This window comes from Protopterus annectens, chromosome 8.part0 (assembly GCF_019279795.1).
Source record: "Protopterus annectens isolate FY-2018-M chromosome 8.part0, PAN1.0, whole genome shotgun sequence".
NCBI lineage: Eukaryota > Metazoa > Chordata > Ceratodontiformes > Protopteridae > Protopterus > Protopterus annectens.
Window position 1 is genome coordinate 181,085,288 of NC_056741.1, and position 18,684 is coordinate 181,103,971.

At 37.4% G+C, this 18,684-nt stretch overlaps 1 protein-coding gene across 1 annotated transcript in view; it reads right to left on the reverse strand.

Annotated features, from left to right (window-relative positions):
* LOC122808180 (alpha-2-macroglobulin-like) overlaps positions 1–18,684 on the reverse strand; it is a 440,046-nt gene that overhangs the window by 373,257 nt on the left and 48,105 nt on the right. The window lies entirely within an intron of this gene.

Consider the following 18,684-nt stretch of genomic DNA (forward strand, 5'->3'; position numbering starts at 1 on the left):
CCAAATTAAAGCAATTTTTTTTGTATTTCAGGGCTGGTAGTCAGAGGAATTCTTTACGTGTAAAAAAAATAGGTACTTGAAAATAATATCTCACTTTAAACAAGATTTGGACAAGTTAGTAGGAGACATATCTTTTGATCCTAGATTGTATGGAGGCCTTACTAGGTTCTGAATTTGAGGTATGTAATATTGCAACTTTGTAACCTTGTAACATTGCAACACTTGTAGCTGGTAGGTTAAATATGCCAAGTGAGCCATGCACTGCCCGACCTTATACATGGCAAATTATACATATAGAATTGTTATAGTTCTTATATGGTTATGATTAATAGTTCTGGAATGCTCTCCATGCTGCACTATGAATATTGTTGCCTTTGCCATCCCAGCTGTATCCCACTGTGCAGAAAACACTTGGGAACAGCTAATGAAAGTTAGTAGGAGTGAAAAAAGTAGTGAGATTTTAAATGAAGGAAATCAAAATAAGAGAAACAGAGAACAAGACTATTTTCAAGAGATGTTAAAAAGAATATATATATATATATATATATATATATATATAAAGAAGCAATAGAAAGGATTTATAGTTTTACAAACTATATAATTGTATATCGTGTATGATACGACTATCTATAAGAAATGGAAGACAATATGAGGTAGGGCACTGTTTCTATAGAGGACATACTTTTTTATACTTGGCTAGTAATAGCAGTGAGCATAGTTTAAACAGTAAGAAGGACATCCAAGACTGAAATTAAGCATCAGTCATTAAACTTTCTGAAACATATACCCACCAAAAAATCATTGGAAGTAGGAATTACAGAATGGCAGATCAGTATGTGAATGTTCAGAACAGACAAATACTTCAAGTAATGTAAATGGAATGACAATAAAAACAGCAGTATGTATAGTTTCAGGATTTATGTCATGAAACTCAGACCTGGTTCAGAAAATTCCAGCAAACAAAATAAATAAATAAAAGTGAATAGTTTATGGTTTTCATAGGAAAGAGACTTGAGTTTCTGTTCCTTTCTACCACTACATAATGCAGTTAGAGCCCCGCATATAGGCCACAATTAAAACATATTTAGGTTCTTCAGAGCCCAGTGCATGTTCAAATGATTTACACCCCATTGTGATTACATATAATATTTCCTAGAGTCTGTTCTTAACAAATATTTAGGTTCTTTCGATGCCATTCCATGTTCAAATAATTTCCACATTAGGATAACATAGAATATTTGCTGGAGTCAGTCCCCTATACTGAATAAGTGGGGATGAAGCTCTAGGTATTTGAGTTCATATTTGTTAAAGCTGTCCATCTCTAGATGGTTTTAATAAGGCTCTTCAGGTTGTATACAATACTGTTGTCTCTACCCCAGTTGTTCTCTCAAAACATTTGCTCCTAATAGTTGTATGTTTATACCCTGATATGCCTAGCAAAGCTATTAAGTTTCTTATCCTGTTGATGTTAGTAGCCAAAAAGGATTGTACAAGAAGATGGAAATCAGTTCAACCTCCACAATATCTGAAAATATCCAGCTAATAAGCCATACAAGGCAAATGAAGTTGTTGACCACTCACACAAAGAAGGCAGTACATATGGAAGATATTGTTAAACTGGTCTCACTTCTATGCTAATAAATAACCTTGTTTGTTTCCAAACTCTCAGGCCTTGAACTTGAGTAATCATTTAAATGATTTATTGTGTCATTTTCTTATTTTGGTTTCTTTGGAGCTCCCATATATTTTTTTTCTATTCATAGATTAGCACTAGGCTAACTGCCCTCATGGGCAATTTTTAGCCTAGCTCATTACCCAATGTGAGAAGCAAACCTTGGACCTTGTGTTTCTAGAGTAAGCACCTTAACCAGTACACCAACCTCCCACCCCTTGGATTTGAAGCAATCACACACAGCTCAGTATTTTCTGAGGTTGTGGTTATAACTGTCTTCATTTTGTCAGTTTATTTGTTTGACTAAATTTAGTACAATAATTAATGTATTCCTATACCAATCCATTTTCCTGTTTTTATGTTTCATGTTGACATGATGCTTTAGCTTTTATGTTGTGGCTGTTGCTTACATTTTTTCAATAAATGTTTAAAAAAGATAAAGAAAAACAAAAGCAAGAACTGTAACTACTTTTTCAGCACTACAAATGGATGACATTGCCAAATGCATGAAAACTGTAGGTTTGCTGCAACAAGCCAGTATTATGCCAAGAAACACTGAAATTGAATGAAACACCATAAAGGCATGTTTTGGGGGATGTTATGCCCCACTGCACACATTTGTGGGTTATGCACTCAGCCTCATACTTAATATTAACTTTGCAATTGCACAGCCAAGAAAAAAGCCAGCTATTCCATGAACTATGCTGCTTACTAATGGCAAAGTCCTTTCAAAATATAGAAGACACCTCTAAGGTTTACAACAAAAGATCTATTTAATCATTCTATATGCAGAATTGACAACATATTTCTGTAAATGCTTCAGTTTCAGGTCATGCTCCCTAATTCTGTATTGCAAAAGTAGTGACATTTTTAAATACAGCAGTATACACAACACACACACACACACACACACACACACACACACACACACACACACACACACACACACACACACACAAACCAATCAGTCTGGGTAGTGGGATTTCCTATTAAAGGAAAGCACAGGCCAGATGTTTTGGTGATAAGAATCACTAACTCTCTTCTGACAAACATTTTATGTGGTATAATTTCCTAAAAGTCTCAGTTGTTCCTTTGAAGACAGCAGCTACCCAACCCCCTCAGAACAGTACTTTGAAATTAAGCCAGAATATGATAGCAAATTGCATCGAGTAACATCTGATTGTTAACACTGTCAAAAGCTGCTTGAAATATGGTTTCTAAAAGTAAACCACAAATTGTCTAAGATTTCATTTAAGCTAACAAACATTTCAAAGACATCAGCAAATACTCTTTATGACACATATTAATGCACCAGTTTGTTAAGTTGCCATTATTAACTCAGCCTGTGAAAACATCAGACTAAAGATGAGGTATATTGACTACTGGTACAATACTGACACCTAGTGGAAACAATTTATTTATTTATTATCTATTTACATTTGGTTACCAGGGAAAATCTGACTGGGTGAAAACCCATTTTCAAAGGAGGCCCAGGGAGAAAAGCTCCACATGCATCTTAAAAGTACAAACACATACTATCACAGAAATTTTGCAGTATAATCAACATTTTTCAGACAATATACATATTACAAAAGACAAATTAAGAGATATCTGCTGGACAGAGGCACAGGGAACTAATCTAAGGGGGCGGCGAAAGCCAAAACATTCTGGCTAGGCTTATAAATACCTTCGGGCAGATAGCCTAGTACCTACCTATGAACCTATGCTGTACAAGCTGATAGATATAGTAAGTACAGGTTCTTTAAAGTAACAATTCAGTTAAATATAACAATCTTAAGAAAGTTTAAATATAGCAATTAGTTGGAAAAAGCTAGAATAGTAAGAGCAAGCAATTCTACACCACTTAGCCCGGGCTAGTACATGTACAAAGTCGACAGACCACAATGCTTTGCCAGAGATGGGCTGCACCTGTCGCCCCTGGGATTCCAGATACTGGCTAAGGTTCTTGCCACCCCTATAGTCCCTTTTTTTAGGCAAGGTTCAAATGCTAAATTCACCACCATAACAGGCACAAGCAAGCAAACTCTGAGGGCAATGCTACTCAATGCTAGAAGTCTAAACCTCAAAATGCACTCACTTGAGGCACTCCTTAAAATGGAGAACATCGACATCTGTGCAGTGACAGAGACCTGGTTCAAAGCTCCAGAGAGTACCCCTGCATTACCAGGCTATAATTCATACCACACCTTTTGGCCAACTAACCTTGACCGAAACACTAAAGGCGGAGTTGTGTCCATATTCATTAAGGATATCCACACCTCCAGGCTAGTTGCTCAACATAATGTATCTGAAATTATCCAAGTGCAACTAACACTGGGCAAGACTGCAGTCCAGGTTATAGCTTGTTACAGATCCCCCACCATGCCCCAGGATTCCCACTCTTCATTTCTTAAGACAGTGGAAAATATTAAGGTACAGCTCAATACCTTAATAATGGGTGATTTCAACTACCCCACCATCAACTGGGAAAATTACTCATGTACCAACTCATTCACTCAATGATTTCTGGAATTCATAAATTCCAATGACTTGGATCAGCTTGTCCACATCCCCACCAGGGACAGCAATATCCTGGACCTGGTCATTACTGATATGGGTAACTGGTGTTCCAAACCAAAGGTCAACTCCTCACTGGTCAGATCCGATCACAAGCTAATCACTCTAGACATCCATATCCTACCCACCCCCCATTATGGAATCCATTGTCAAAAACTATTCCAAAGCCAGCTTCATACTTCTTAAAGCAGAAGTGGCAAACTTCATGACATCCATGCAGATGGAAAATAGAGGTACAACTGCTGAATCTTACACAAATGCACTGTATAAGCACATACATGAGTGCATGGATCACACCATCACCAACAGAACCAAGATGCTATCCTCCAAAAAAAGGAAGCCAATCTGGTGGTCTCATACCATAAACAAACTCTACAACAGAAGGAAGAAGCTGTTGCAAAAAAGAGTAAAATCCCAAGATTGGAGGAGCTCCCTGGTCAGCCAAAGCAAGAAGCTGAGATCCCTCAAAAAATCCTCCAAAGCCTATTATGAAAATAAAGTCACCAATGATTCCAAAGACAACCACAAAGCATTCTACAGCTATGTCAAGAATCTTAATGGTAACACTCAGATCTGCTCTGAGCTACAGCAAAATGGCACTAAATATACAGAACCAACTGATATTGTCAACATCCTGGCAGATAGGTTCAGTGCTAACTTTACCCCCCCTCTCACCCTCCAAAGGGCCCATCTTAATACCAGAAGAATGCATAGCCCCTGTAATCAGGGATGAACAAGTAAAGACTCCACTCACCAAAGCCAAGAATACAGCATCCATGGGACCAGACAACATCCCAGGCTGAGTACTGCATGAACTACAGAACGAACTGGCACCCCACCTAAGTACCATGTTCAATCATAGCCTCAACTCAGGCTATGTGCCTACTGAATGGCTTACAGTGATGCTTATCCCACTCCACAAAGGCGGTGCCACCACGGACCCTGACAACTACTGCCCCATTAGCCTGATGAGCCTGGTCTGCAAGGCTATGGAATGTATCATCCTGGAGCTTATAAACAAAGACACAGGTAACCTCAAAACCTTGGACCCCACTCAGTTTGGGTTTGTAAAAGGTAGATCATGTCTACTAAACCTGATTGACTTCTTTGAAGCAGTCACTAGAGCCGTAGATGAGGTCAAGGTAGTGCACACAGCCTATCTTGACCTTGCCAAAGCTTTCAATACCATCCTCCACTCTGGAATTATAGATAAACTCACTAAACTGGGCAAAAAACCCTATGTCACAAGATGGGTGGCCAACTGGCTCACTGACAGAATCCACACAGTAAAAGTAGTTGACTCCAAGTATGACATCAGATCAGTGATGATTGGAGTACCACAGGGTTCAGTTCTGGGTCCTCTCCTGTTTGGCAGCTACTTATCTGAAGTGCAGGCCAACACAGAAGGTCTTTGGCTAACAAAGATCGCAAATGACTGCAAACTGGGAGCCATAACAGAATCACGTAATGATGTAGACATTCTACAAAATGGCCTCACAGACACAGATGCTTGGTGCCAAAGTCATGGCCTCAAGCTCAATGCCAAGAAGTGCATTGTCATCCCCTTTGGGAAAAGCTTGGTACCCATGAACTACCACACAGGTGGTAGCTCACTAAACACTGAAAGTGTGATAAGAGAGCTCAGGACACAGATGGACAGTAGTCTCCCCTTTGATAACCACATTGCTACAGTAGTCAGGAAATCCTTCTACGTGGCACACCTCATCACAAAAGGATTCTCCTCTAGAAAAAAGGAGGTCATTGTTCCTCTCTTCTCATCCCACATCAGACCCATTATAGAGTACAGTGCCCCATTTGGCATGTATCTCAGAAGACACCTACAACAAATGGAAAGGCCACAGAAATACCTCACTAAGAGGATTATTGGCCTCAAACAGATGTCATATGCAGACAGTCTCAAAAAACTCCAGCTCTACTCCATCACATATCACCTACTCAGAGGTGATCTCTGCCTAACATACAAAGCTATGTCAAACCCAGAGCTGTTGGACATGCTACACTTAAAGAAATCCCAATCTCTCCAAACCACATTCTCCAGGGACCTACACCTTGTCACAACAATAAACAGAACAAGCTGGAGGGATAGATTCCTGTCCCAGAGACTTCCCATACTCTGGAACAAACTACCCATCTATGTCAAGTAAAGCTCCTCCTTGGCCCTCTTTAAGAAAAATCTTGACAACTGGATGGGAAAAATTCACCCTGGGGATCACTTCTGTGGCACTGCTTGACAGGGGCACAGGAAAATAATTTTATTGGGTGGCAAAAGCCAGGGAACCTTTTTGGCTAGGCTTATATAGGCCCCAGGGCCGATAGCCTAGTACCTACCTTTGAACCTATAATAGACATTAAGGAAACTTTTGAAAAATTAATCTGATTAATGTTTTTTTTTTTTCCTCATGATTGCCTTGACAGAAATATTGCCATTATATTTCATATTCATTTAATTAATTAATTTAATTAAAATTTGTTTACTGTGAAAGTCTGACTTGGACACAGCCAATTTTCATTGGAGGCCCGGGGAGAAATGTTCCAGATGCATGTCTTTGTAATGTGGGAGGAAACTGGGGCACCCATTGGAAAATACACAAATACAGGGAGGACATACATTGCACTGTCCATTAATGATTAATCTATCATTAATGTTAATGATTAATTAATTAATCATGAATGTTAATTAATGATGATTAAGTCATCATTTGTCCTGCATTTTCACGCAGATTTAAAGGTTAAAGTATAGCTGTCGTCAGCCCCATTCACTGAAAGTAAAAGTACTTTTACATACAACATTTTAAATAGATTTTGCAGAAATTAATCTGATAAAAGCTGAGTTTCTATGAATAACCTAGCCACTGAATGGACAAATCCAATGGTAAGCATTAAACATGGAACATATTCTATAATATTTGTTAAAACATACACATTCCAGACAAATTCATGGGTTTTACCATATATATAAATTGATTTAGAATACATATCAGGGACTATTTGGATGTTATTATTCACTGCTAATAATTGGCAGGTATCTTAATTCTCACACACTTCAGTAAACATTGGTTATCACTGACTATTTCTTGATAAATGCATTGTTATCTAACATGAATACCTCATTATTCAAAATGTCAAATGCTGCACTTTGTAATCCAGCTCTATCTTTATTTATTTAATCCAGTTCTCTATGCACATTACCGATATAACAGCTGAATCAGTAGTGTTAGTATTTCTTCTTTTAAATCCAATTCTCTGTGCACATTACTGATATAACAGCTGAATCAGTATTGTTAGTATTTCTTCACACTCTTACCACAAATGAAAGAATCTTCATTATGTTTTAAGACACTCAGATATCTGTTACCTGTCACTGTTGCTCATGATACTTATTTTGGGTGACAGATATTGTAACTGTGACAGTTATTCTCAAAATTTATATTAATGATAACAATCCACAGCAAATACAGATTGATTTAGTTTAATAAAAGACAATGGGACATTAATCACTGGTAGAAATGAAAGGGTTAAACTAACAGCATTGAATGCCATTACACCATCAGACTTAAATGACACCATGTCTATAAAGAGTGCTTCCAATAGCAGAGGTTTAAGATATTACACAGGGGAACTCTAGCTTGTCTAGATATTTCTTCTAGTTTAACTAAATGTTTTTGATGATGTTTTGAATATTTTGCAGTCACCTTAATGTTTATGGTCAGCAGAGTTATTTTTGTGTTTTGTGTTTCCAAAAAGTGGCCATGCAATCAAGATCAGAAAAAGGGCAAGATGTGGCATGTCTGTATCTAGTGGTGGTTGACTTGTTTGGGATAAATATGCCAGTAAAGACATTAGAAAAGTAAAAGTTAAAAAGTAATGGGATTTCAGAAACCTATACATGCTGGAGGGATAGATTTCTGTCCCAGAGACTTCCCATATTCTGGAACAAGCTACCCATCTATGTCAAGCAAAGTTCCTCATTAGCACTCTTTAAGAAAAATCTTGATGAGTGGATGGGAAAAAGGAAATACTTCCCGGGGATCACTTCAGTGTCTCTGCTCGACAGGGGCACAGGAAAATAACTTTCTTGGGTGGTGCAAGTCTGAGAACCTTGTTGGCTAGGCTTACTTAGGCCCTTGGGACAATACATAGTAGCTACCTATGAATCTATGAACTAGTTGTTCTTAAGGAGTTATTTGCATATGTTCAATGAGCCTCCACCACAAGAGATTTGCAACAGCAAAGATTCTAACTTAGCTAGATCTTTCTTGTACTTTTTTCTAAATTGTTTGCCTGTGTGACTATTTTAACCTTTGGTTTCCATGTTATTTCAGATATTTTGCACCCGACCCATTTTTTTATGGACATCAATATTATTTGTAAAGTCTTTGTTTCCAAAACTATTGCCAAGCTATTTATGTTTTCCTACAATAATAACCTTAGAAAAGGATGAACTATGAGATGTCTACAGGTAGTGGGGTTTGGTCTTACTGATCCTAATGCACTGGTAAAGATTAAAAAAGTGAAATGTAAAAAAAAAATTATGAGAGTTTGGAAGCCATATATATAAAATATTGATATGCATGTCCTTAAGAAGTCATTTGCATATATCCCATGGGCATTCACTACAGGAGGTTTAAGCTACACATTAAATACTGTAGTTTGATAAGATCTTTCTTGGAGTTTCTACTAAATGGTTTGCAGAGTGTGACCTTTTTACCTTTGATTTTTGACTTTTCAAATCAAGATCACTGACTAGATGATCAAGTGATGGGTTTATATGAATATCGGTTGTCCTTTGATGCTGAATAGATAGAATGAAGTTGATTATGAGGATAGCTTCCTTCAGGGCTTGAATTGTTTTAATAGTGTTACTTTGAGTAATACTGTTTCTTATTCAAACTATTTGGCTATTGGACTTATTGGTTTAGATTCTTGCAAGTAAACTTGTTTGCACTGTGTTTGCACTTAGACACGTAAGTGTGTGTGTGTGTGTGTGTGTGTGTGTGTGTGTGTGTGTGTGTGTGTGTGTGTGTGTGAAAGAAGTAATTTACCTGAGCTTTTTTGTTACAACTTTTGAGATGGTTTTAAAACTTAACAATCTCTTGAATGAATGAGGTAAGAAGTAAGAGGATTGAGGTTTGCAGACCATTTCCTCATCCAATGTTTTTTTTGAACAGTTATAGAATGATATACAAGACGTTTAGCATTTTAATTCATATTACCTGCATATATTAGTCATTTAAACATTTGTAAATAATAGTGTAACATTCATGTGAAAAAAATGCCACTTTATACCTTTCAAAAATATGGCTGCCTGTTGTAATTGAGGGCCATAACTGTAACCCTCAGAATGTGAGGTTGTTATAGGGAATAGGAGAGAATACAGAATAAGTCTGAGCCATTTGCCAATATTACAACAAACTCAAATTCACACCTTCCAAGTTAATTATACTTTGCTAAGCATTTGTGATTTGAGTTTGGTAGTTTTGAGGGGAGAAGAGGAACTAATAAAAGTAAAACATTACAAATAGAAAGTTTAACAGAGTGCCTGTCTGTTTTCAAGAAACAGAGATAAGAAAACAAAACATCTATTTTAATGGGTACTTTTCTGTTAACAGGGCAACAGGCAGTACCAAAGTTGACTTTAGCACAAAAAACTAAAACAAAGTTTCATTCCTGTGTAATAATAAACTCCCTGAAACACCAGTACTTTCAAATATATACACCTCATCTATAACAGAAAAGCAAAGAGTAATGTAGCCATATTACTCCAAAAAGTCCGGATTCACCATTTTTACCATCAACAGTAAACATCCAAAGCTTCCAGTTAACAACACTTGCTGCAGGGATTTTTGACTTTCACTTTCTCTAATCATACAGAAGCCTGAAGCTCATCTCTTCACCCAGTCTTTCTTTGCTTCTACCTTCAAAACATGCACAATTCTTTCATCAAATAAATTTTAGTGATTTAACGGCCAGCAGCACTTTACAGTAGATTCGTAGAATCAAAGGGTACCTCTTAGATGCTGACCTGCTAAAAAATAACTGTATGACTCTGGGCTACAGAATAGTAATGTCATAACTGATGAAAAAATGCAGTCAGATACAGATGACAAAACAGAAAGAGTGGACTGCTCCACCGACCCAAACCTTTCCGCAGCTCAATTAACTACGAACACTAACACACAAAGAAATATTCATCTAGGCCCCCAAAACAATAGGAATCCTCAGGGGCACACAAAAAAGGACACAACTCACACAGCACCACCGGTTGGGGCAAACAGTGAAAACCGGTATGTTTCTGCAGCTTTAACATTCCCGTTTAAATGTCGCAAGAGCAGTTATAAAAGACATCCACTACTGAATTCAGACACTAGTAAATAGCTCTACCATGTGAGTAATTCAAACACATTAAGAAAGAAGGAATTGCTGGATTGCTTGGTACTCCATTAAGAGTACAATAGGTCTTCTTTAATCCCTTCATGCTTGCCTTTTCTACTGTGTACATGTTTGGTAATGCCTAATGCCCCATTAACGGAAAAGTCCCTTTTAATGTTATTTCTCACTTTATTAAACAGTGTTCTCATTGAACATGAATGAATATCTATAACAGGTACAAAACACTGTATTTAATGTGGCTCTTGCATGCATGTATTGTTTAAAGGTTACCTGAAAGGTACCACATTATATCGCCCTCTCCTTAGTAGTTTTATGAATGTTTTATGTGTACTTGTGTAGCCCTGTTTTTTGTTAACTGTTATATGTTAATGCACTGCCTTTTGGTATGGGTCAATACATGTTTTATGTGTAATGGTGTAGCCTTGTTTTATGTTAACTGTTATTTGTTAACGAACTGCCTTTTGGTATGGGTCAATAAATGTTTTATGTGTAATGGTGTAGCCTTGCTTTATGTTGTCTTTTGGTATGGGTCAATAACTGATTTATGTGTACTGGTGTAGCCTTGTTTTATGTTAACTGTTATTTTTTAATGCACTGCCTTTTGGTATGGGTCAATAAATGTTTTATGTGTAAGGGGGTAGCCTTGTTTTATGTTAATTGTTATTTGTTAATGCACTGCCTTTTGGTATGGGTCAATAAATGTTTTATGTGTACTGGTGTAGCTTTGTTTTTTGTTAACTGTTATTTGTTAATGTGCTGCCTTTTGGTATGGGTCAATAAATGTTTTATGTGTACTGGTGTAGCCTTGTTTTATGTTAACTGTTATTTGTTTATGCATTGCCTTTTAGTATGGGTTAATAAATGTTTTATGTGTACTGGTGTAGCCTTGTTTTATGTTAACTGTTATTTGTTAATGTGCTGCCATTTGGTACGGGTCAGTAAATGTTTATGTGTACTGGTGTAGCATTGTTTTATGTTAACTGTTATTTGCTAATGCACTGACTTTTGGTATGGGTCAATAAGTGTTTTATGTGTACTGGTGTAGCCTTGTTTTATGTTAACTGTTATTTGTTAATGTGCTGCCTTTTGGCATGGGTCAGTAAATGTTTTATGTCTAATGGTGTAGCCTTGTTTTATGTTAACTGTTATTTGTTAATGTGCTGCCTTTTGGTATGGGTCAATAAATGTTTTATGTGTACTGGTGTAGCCTTGTTTTATGTTAACTGTTATTTGTTAATGCACTGCCTTTTGGTATGGGTCAATAAATGTTTTATGTGTAATGGTGTAGCCTTGTTTTATGTTAACTGTTATTTGCTAATGCGCTGCCTTTTGGTATGGATCAATAAATGTTTTATGTGTAGTGGTGTAGCCTTGTTTTATGTTAACTGTTATTGGTTAATGCACTGCCTTTTGGTATGGGTCAATTCAGTTGCCCAGAAAACAAATCGAAACAAAGTCTTTGAATATCAGTTATGATATTGATAGGGAGGTTATTACAATGGGGGAGAAGAATGAGTGAAAGCTGACATTAATAATGGGCAGCCCAGTGGTGCAGCAGTAGTGTTGTTGCCTCACAGCAAGAGGTTCTCCGGCTCGATGTTGGGGTGCCTTCTGTGCGTAGTCTCCATTTCCTCCCTGTGTTTGTGTGGGTTTCCTCTGAGTGCGCTGGTTTCCTCCCACATTAGAAAGACATGCATCTAGAGTGTTTATCCCCAGGCTTCTGCTGAAAATTGGCTTTGTTCCAAGTTGGACTTTCCTGGGTTAATAAGTGTTAAATAAAGATAAGTATTTGTCAACTCCAAGCATTAAGGCTGAACGTAAAGAAAATGTTAATGTAATTCTAATAAGCAAGATCACTTATGTGATGCCAGAATTAATTTGTGCTCTTGAGAAATGCAAGCATTTGTGATCCACCACTCTTGATGTAACTACTTTTCAGAAATCTAATCTGCTTCTTTGAAAACGACCCATCTCAAAAGCTGCACTATTGTACAGAGTAAAGTTTATGTTGTAGATTGCAAAGAATATCTGGAAATAGATAATGGTTTTGGCAACACTGAACTGGGTTCAGATCACACATCAATCTGTAGATGAATGCTCATATGAAAGGAAAGAAATAGCATTATGTTTGAAAGCTGTAGACTGAACAGTGCAATGAGCATTTTATTCTATTGCTGTTAATAGCGTGAGTGTGGGGACTTTTTTATGCGAACAGCACTCTGTACAGTCTGGCAATTTATTATAACATATTAAGGTCATGAGCACGTAATAAACTTCATCCTGTAGGGTAGAGTTTGCTTAAACTCATAAGGAGTTTGCTTAGATTCATAAGGAGTTTCTACCCATGCTATTCAGAAGACCATAGAAATGCCTAATCTAATTACTAAACAACACTGTCTGATTAAGTCACACAGAAGGTAAGTGGATGCTAAGGGAATTCATAGGTTTATACTAGGCTATCTGCCCTAGGGCATTTATAAGCCTAGCCAGTGTGTGTGGCTTTCACCACCCCTTAGGTTGAAGAATACTATACCCATGAGTTTGCCGTGCCTCTGTCTAGTAGTGATATAGAGATGATCCCCGGGGTAAAGCTACGATCTCCCATCCACTGGTCAAGATTCTTCTTGAACAGAGCTAGTGAGGGGCTCTGCCTGACATGGACCGTGATTTTGTTCCATAGCATAGGGAGTCTCTGGGTGATTAATCTGTTCCTTCAGCACATCCTATTTATATCCGTGTTGAGGTTTAAGTCTCTTGCTCTTGTGGCTCTGGTGGATTTGGATTTTTTGAGGTGGAGCATGTCCATTAATTCTGGGTTGGACATGGCCTTGTATGTCAGGCACAGATCACCTCTGAGCAGATGGTATGTGACTGAATAGAGCTGGAGTTTCTTCAGTCGGGCAGCATACGACATGTTTTTGAGCCCCTTTATCCTTTTGGTGAGGAACTTTTGGGGTCTTTCCAGTTGCTGCAGGTGTCGGGTAAGATACATTCCGAATGGGGCATTGTACTCAATTATTGGTCTGATAAGTGATGAGTACAGGGGGACAATGACCTCCCTTAATCTGGATGTGAATCCCTTCATGATCAGGTGGGCAATGTAGAAGGTCCTCCTGACCACTTTGGCAATGTGAGTGTCAAAAGATAGGTTACTGTCAACTTGGGTCCCTAGGTCCCTGATAACCTCTTCCATGCTTAATGGATTGCCACCTATGTGGTAATTTGGGGTTACCTTGTTTTTCCCAAAGGGTATGACTATACATTTTTTGGCGTTTAGCTTAAGGCCATGGCTTTGGCACCAGTTATCCGTTTCTATGAGACCTCTCTGAAGGATATCTGTGTCTGATGGATTCTCAACTATGGTGCCCAGTTTGCAGTCACCTGCAAACTTTGTCAGCCACAATCCTCCTATGTTTGCCTGCACTTCTGAAAAATAGATGCCGAACAAGAGGGGGCCCAGGACTGAGCCCTGTGGGACACGGCTTGTGACCAGCTTGGAGTCTGACATGGCAACAGCAACTCTAACCCTGTGGGTTCTGTCCTTGAGCCAGTTTGTAACCCATCTTGTGACATATGGGTTTACATTTAAGCTGGTGAGCTTTTCTATGATACCCGAGTGGGGTATTGTGTCAAAAGCTTTTGTGAGGTCAAGGTAGGCTGTGAGAACTGCCTTACCCTCGTCAATGGCCTTGGTGACTGTTTCAAAAAAGTCGACCAAGTTCAAGAGGCATGATCTGCCCCTGACAAAGCTGAATTGGGTAGGATCCAATGTCTGTAGGTCCCCAATGTCTTTATGAGTTCCATTATGATCCTCTCCATAGCTTTGCAGTCCAGGCTTGTTAAGCTTATGGGGCGGTAATTACCGAGGTCCGTAGAAGCACCGCCTTTGTGGAGTGGGACCACAGTTGCCGTATGCCACTCTTTGGGTATGTATCCTGTAGTAAGGCTAAGATTAAACAGCAGCCTTATGTGTGGGTTTAGTTCCTCATTGAGTTCATGTAGTACACAGCCGGGGACACCATCCGGTCCCATTGATGCTGTGTTTTTAGCTTTAGAGAGAGCAGCTCTCACCTGGGCATTTGAGATGTTTGGGAGGCTACACTCTGCTGGGATAGATATTTCTCCTTTTGGGGGGGAGGGAGGGGAGAAATTTGCACTGAACCTGTCTGCCAGTATGTAAATCATGGACTGCTGTAAGCAACTTCATAACAGCTCATTGCCTTACTCCTCTGTTATAACTTCTAGTCTCTGAATTGGAAAGGCTTTCCATAATACAGAAACCTTCCATGCTATGACTTCTTCACTGTGGTAAGCCATTGGGAAAACTGCCCGTCATTTTTTTCCAAAAAAAAAAAAAACTAAAACCAATTTGATATAGAACAAAAACACCAACAATCAGGAGAAAACCAGGTCTTTTAATGTAAAATGATTTAATTCACTATTTGTCAAACCAATTTGATGATACTGATTTTTTTTCAATCATTTGGGGATAAACTGAATATAATAAAGAACAGCATGTCATGGGTATTTACAAAGGACACAGCCAATCATATTTCTAATCTCACATCTGGAGATAATAACTAAACCAGGATTTAAGGAAGAATTGTTATTACTGAATGTATTACAAAGAAATATACAAGTTAATTTATGAAGGCTTACAAAGAAAGATAGTTACTAGAAAAAGAAACAATGGATTGTTGTATTTATTTATTCATTCATTCTTTGTTAACTGCCTAGTCATGATATGTCAGTGCCCTCTTTTCAAGGGAGATCAGACGTGGTATATATACTAATTAGAAGACATTTAGCAAGGGCACCGTGCAAATCACCCTGCTCTTTTCAGGAAGTGTTACCGTCTATTTTATATCCACAAGAACATCTGCCAACACAGTCAGATAGGGACGCAGGAAAGTCTCATCCAAAAGATGAAACAGTCAGGAATATAGCACTTCTTAATGTTGCAATGCCGAGTCAGTAATGAAATATAAATTCAGTCACCTGGGGAAAGAATGGAGCTGACAGTATTTTAAGCTTTAAGCCCTACAAGCATGGGTGCTATGAACTGACTCACTGACCTTGATATGATCAGAGCAAAAAATGTAATCTATGGACAGGTGATGTTAGTAAATACCACAACACAACCACAACACAAGAATGTTATTGGAATTTTTTACATAATTATTGCACTATTAAAAATTACTAAAGTTTACAAGAAAATTTAAGAGGTAGATGTGAATCAGGAATGCAGGATTTTGTTTGAATTCTTACTAAAACTGAAATGAGATATAGAATATAAAAGTGAATGGATGTGTTTATTTGCAGACTAGAAGGTAGAAGAGTTAAAACATTATTTATATATTTTTAATGTAATAGACAACTGATTTGGGGATAAGTATGTTGCTGGTATTTTAATGATGACAGAAATTAAAGAAGAAAATTTTGCATATGATCATTCCAAGGATATTTCCTGTGACTATGACAAAAATAGATAAAATAGTTGTGTTAACATTATGGACACTATGACAAAGGAGATGCAGTGAAATTATATAGAACATAATGTGAAAATAAAAAGGGTACTGAAAAAACATAAAGAAAATGTATGGGATGAACACATAGATATTGTATTAATATAATTGTGAAAAAGGGATATACTACCAGCACAAATATCTGGAATTTTGCAAATGATTATGTCATTTGTGAATATCAACATGATTTATATAAGATGCTTGCGTTACAAATGTATTAGAATTGTATGTCATGAGTATATCAAACTGCTGGTAAAGAAGTTTGTGTTCAAAAGGTTTTTGCAAAGTGCTGTTTGAAATGTAACCACAGTGTGCCGTACTCAAATAGGGCAGAAATGTACATGCACTATTGTAACTGTTTAAATGTATATATTTTAACAGTGGAAACTGGAATACAGGAGGTTAACTTCAGAAAAATAACTGAAATAAAATTATAATGGCTACACCATAAAAGATATCTTTCAGTTTCATTGCAGCAAAAGAAACAATGTCTGAACTAGGGAACTTTCTGTATTGTCTTTAGGGTGAAATAATTACTAGTCTTAGAATGTGGAGAATGTAGTTGTTTTATGACTTTCAGCATCTGCCAAAGATCTGAGGTCTACGTATTTTCACAGGTAGATGCTAAATACTGCCAGCTTCCAGTAGTGGGTGTTTCACCTGAGATAGAGTCAGATTATAAGAAATGATGTAAGTCTGCAAGCTATCCCAGCAGTAATATTTGAGATGTTAATTTCAGAAGTCTCTTAGCAAGACAGAGCATTCTGTATCCTGTCTTGGACCTGGCAACAAAGAGACCCATACACCACACATCTGCCTGTCTCTATAAGTAAGTTTTTAGGGTATAGCAACTCTCTTAGACACAGTCAGAAATATAGTAAAGCTTAGTTTAGATATTTTTCTTTATTTATTTGAAACTGTTTTGCAATGTTGTTTTAAATATTTCCAGTGATTTTGAACTCTGATGTCATTGTGAATATATACTGAGTATTTTTTGTTCTTTTATTATTTATTAGTAAATATATTTAAACCTTTCATTATGGCTGATCTTTGTAGAGATATTTACATTTTCAGAGTACTTGCATATTTATTTGGTGACACTGTGTGCACTACTCCTAACAGCCCTGCTCTTGGTCAAACTACCATTTGTATTAATATTAATATTACACTGTAAGATTGAACACCCTTTGTTAAGGGCCTTAAAGAGTAGCTGATAAGGAGATAACTAGTGCAGTGGTAACTACCTTATAGTCTGGGCAGAAGGGGTCATAGCTAGTAGACCTGTGCCAGCCTCTCCCAGGTGTGTGAGTGTGTAAATCAAACCTCAAAGATTGTGTGTGTGTCAGCTACTTGGGCAGGGACACAAAGCACTGGTTGGACAGAGAGGGTGCTGGGAGCTTTTGGCTTGGTCACTCAGCTGAGATCCCAACTCTATAGCAGTGCCAGTAACAAAAATGTGAAATAATTATCTTGAAATCAGAACTACAGCAGAGAATAAGATTTGTGGCAATGGGTAGAGTGCACAAGAGAAACCATCACAGAAATAAATGCATGTATACATTAAAGGAAGAAGTAAGCCGAATGGAACTAAACTGGAAAATGTATGTGGAAACATGGAGAATATGGATCTATTTAGAAACAGCATTCTAGTCTTTCTTTTGGCAAATTACTTTGCTCATTGGCAAATCGACACTTCATTTTAATATGAAAACATTTCTTTCTATAGAAATATTGTAGAAATTAAGTAAACGTTTTAACTTGGCATGATGCAGTATTTGATTCACATAGAAAGGGCTACTTAAAAGAATACCACTTCAAGACATGTCTGATTAAAGTACAAAAAAAAAAAAATCAGGTTATCTGACATTATGCATTCATGCAAATTGTTTAGTGAAGACTACGGGGGCAATTATCCACTCTAGTAATATGGAGGAGGAGATAGAAACAAAGCAGAAATGTAGATATTGCAGTATGGTTTAGACAATTATTTGAGGGATATTATACTGTTAGGAAGTTAATGCATGCAAGTTAATTTGTTTCATTGCCTTTATACATAGTTTTTAATTGCAATACAATTTCTAGCAGTAAATGGCTCATAGAAAAGACTAACTTTGATTCTTTGTCAAGCTGTGTATTTCATCAGGGGTAATCCATTCTACACCTCCCCCACTCCAGCTCACAGTGTGGAAGATGTGTTTCTCATTATGCAAACAATTGGAGAGGGGTACTGAATGATATGCCCCCCTCCATCAAGTAATGCATGAGCACTTAACCCCTACAAATCATATGCATGCGGCAGTACAAACTGAGTGCTACAGTGATACTAGGTGTTTTGCCCATTTATTCATTACTATTCAATGTGTTACATGTCAGGAAAAGTAGCATTAGAATGTCAAATCAGGAGTACACAAATTGCAATATGAGATATCATTTTCTTCAGAAATATAATGAATACCATGTGACCTTCAAAAATAATTAAAAAAAAAATGAGACAGATAT